Raw genomic sequence first — 3,384 nt, 5'->3', positions numbered from 1 at the left:
CGGGAGGTAGAGAAAGTCATGATTTTGGAGTGAGACTCTGGAGTAATTTTTAGAAATGGTGTGGGGAGGATTTAAACATTGAGAGCCAATGGAAGTGAGAGTGTTGAGCTCATCTTGTCCAGCTCTCCTCAGGGCAGGCGAGCCCCTGCTGATCTCTGCGTTTTATCTGTCCTACCCCTGGCACCATATATCCTCAAAGTACCGTCTTCCCTTCCATCCTAGAACCTCACTTGGTTCCTGTTTCCTAGCAACAATAAATCAATGGGTTGTTTGACAGAGATTCTTAAGGAAACTGGTCCCGTAGGATCACAGGGGCAGAAGTCTCACTGAAGTAGGTTCAGGAGAAAGTTTGAGATGGAAGAGTAAACATAGGAGACATTAGCCACACATCCCCAAACTGGGGAGGGGTAGCTAAAGTAAGCGTGGTCGAATGCATGTATTTTTATTATTTCAAGGCAAAATATACAGGCCTTAAGAATATTAGTAGGCATAGGAGAAGGAGATGAGTCTCCTTTTAGAATAATTTGATTTTTTCCTTGTCAATTACACATTTACTCTATTAAACAATTCATGTCAAACAGTCACCTAAACATCATTAACTCATCATCTTGTCTGCAGCTAGTTGTCATTCGATCAGTTTCCTTCTTCAAGTCTTTCAGGACTTTCCAGAACCTTCTGTTTACAGTTCACAGCTGACCAAGTGTCTGTCTTTTTTGATTTGGCTTATTTACTTCTCATGCCTTAATCTCCATCCACCCTCCAGAATGCCACCATGCAGCTCTATGGCGCCACCTGCAGTTCCTGGAAGGCATCACACTCTTTTACATAAATTATCTGCCTTCCATTATTCTCCCAGCCCCTCTCTGCTTGGGAAAGTTCTCCTTTTAGCTCAGGTGACAGCTCCCCCAAAAACACCTTTATTGGCCCCCGTCATCTTATTGTTTTCAGAGCAATCCTTGCTTTCCTCTTTGCTAATAGAGCGATTTTGTGTTGAGCAGCTGTCTAGATGCTAAGATGGTCATGGCAGGGACCACGGTGCTTTGTCTCTGTGTCACGGCTCCTTAGTCTGCCACCAAATAGGACTGCAATGACTTTCTACCTGCTGAATGAAGTAACGGCAAAGAACACTTAGCCATTTGTAGCACAAATTATATCAAGATTCAACTGCCTGTTTCCATTTTATGGTTTTAAAAGACAATTTTAAAATTGTTGTTATATCTATGGCTGTTTGGTTCTAACTTCCTTTTCCTCACACCACCCTGTGGTCCATTTCAGGCCTGTATAGAGTTCCTGGATGCGGTGATGGGAACAATGAGTCACAATACTTTTCTTCTTTCTTCCATTGTAATCGCCACATCGCAGAACATCCCCCCGCCCCCCATGGACACAGCATTGGAGCAGGTTAGTTAGTCTCTGAGCAATAGCTGCTTCTAGTTGCAAGTGATAATATTTGGGGCAGCTGGAAACATCTCTGCAGATCACACTTCCTTTTCCTTTAGAATTAATTTCTTGGGATAAATTCTCCAAATTGATATTTTTGGGTCAAAGAGTGTAAACATTTTTATGATTCCTGTCACCACTTGCAAAGTTGCTTTCTGCAAAGATGATGTCACTTTACAGGGCCACCATCAAGCATGTTTCCTCTGTTAGGTGATTTGTTCATTGTTACATAGCAAGTCCATGTAGAGCTGGGTTTCAGACCCAATTCAGCGTCTATACCCTTAACTACTATCCTGCACTTAAGGCTGACTTGTGGGAGAGGAGAGGAGTTTTCTGTAACCCTGATTTGGTAAAAGAGAAGGGGGGATGATCTTCTAAGAGGGGCCATAGTGAGGACAGTGTCCCATGGACACCAGGTGACCCCAACAATGGCAGGCTACATTCTGGGATGGATACGCCAACTTGGTTGGCACATTTCTGTGACATTTTTCAACAACAGTCTGGGCTTTGAGAACAAGAGAGAAGAAAGGGCAAAGGGGCATGTTCTGGGCTTGTGTGTTACTGGGTTGCAGTCAGAACTGAAGAAGGGGCTTCTGCGGTCTGGATTCGGGAGGGCAGCATTACCGTGGCTGACACAGTGGCCCAGGCCAGACGGAGACCCACACGTGGCCATGGGGCTTAGCTGTCTGCATGGTTCTGTCACCACTGCCACCATGATGATGCGGCTCCTGTGTTAGCCAGGGTTCTGCTGAGACGCAGAACCAGTGGGATATAGAGATACATCATATAGATCCAATAGGAGGAATTGGCTCACACAGTTACGGAGGCTGAGAAGTCCCCCAGTCCATAAGCCGGGGACCCAGGAAAGCCAGTGGCATAACTCAGTTCAGGTCTGAAGGCCCGAGAACCAGGGGAGCTGATGCTGTAAATCCCGGTCGGAGGGCAGGAGAAGATAGATGAAAGGTCCCAGCTCAAGCAGTGAGGCAGGAAAAGGGGGTGAAGCTTCCTTCCTCTCCATTTTGTTCTATCCAAGCCCCCCAAGCACTGATGGTGCCCACCCTCACTGGGGAGGGCCACCTGCTTGACTGCGACCACGGATTCTGATGCTAATCTCACCAGGAAACACCCTCACAGACATGCCCAGCAACAATGTCTAATCTGGGCACCCTATGGCTAGTCAAGCTGACACATGAAATGAACCATCACAACTACTAACGGCCACAGGACACATCCATCACCTGGAAGGTGCCGGTCCCAGTGGGAGGGGCTTCGTATGGCTCATTTAGCCCTGCAGACCCCCCACCCCCCTCCCCCGGGGCAGCATGCTGGCCTGTGCTGGTCCGTGCTCAGATGCACTGCCACCCTCCCTGCTCAGCTCTGTACTGCAGCGGTGGGACTCTGCGAGCTGCCTTTCTCAGGCCGTGTGTTTTACTGGCTGCCGTTAGGCCGAGGAGGGATGTCACCAGGGGTGTCTGCATCTCTGTCATGGCTCAGCTCCGACCACCCGCCCCTCCCCCTCTGACTCCAGGCTCACAGGTAGGCCCCTGGGGCTCCAGCTCCTGCCTGTGCAATAGGTGCTGTCATTATTCTCATTTGCCACGAAAGACAGAGAGAGGTTACTTTCCCAAGATTGCGGGCTACTAAGTGGTGGTGCTAGAATGCACACCGGGCAGTCTGACCAGGGAACCGAGGCTTGGAGCGTCAAGGAACAAGTCCTGAGTCCTTTTGCTAAAAGGCGTTGGAGCCAGAATTCGGCTGCCTGGAAAGAGCAGCAGGTCAGGGGGAGGCGGAGAGCTCCACATGCAGGAAGCGCCCTTGTCCCAGACTTTGATGCCCTCTGAGCTTGGAAGCCTGGATGCCAACGCTGCCCAGGAGAGGCGGAGGCGAATGAGGAGGAAGAGGGGGAGGGGGAGGAGGAGGAGGCGGAGGAGGAGGAGGAGGAGC

This window comes from Myotis brandtii, unplaced genomic scaffold (genome assembly GCF_000412655.1).
Source record: "Myotis brandtii unplaced genomic scaffold, ASM41265v1 scaffold494, whole genome shotgun sequence".
Lineage (NCBI taxonomy): Eukaryota > Metazoa > Chordata > Mammalia > Chiroptera > Vespertilionidae > Myotis > Myotis brandtii.
The sequence above is the reverse complement of the archived record's forward strand: the minus strand, read 5'-3'. Positions refer to the sequence as shown.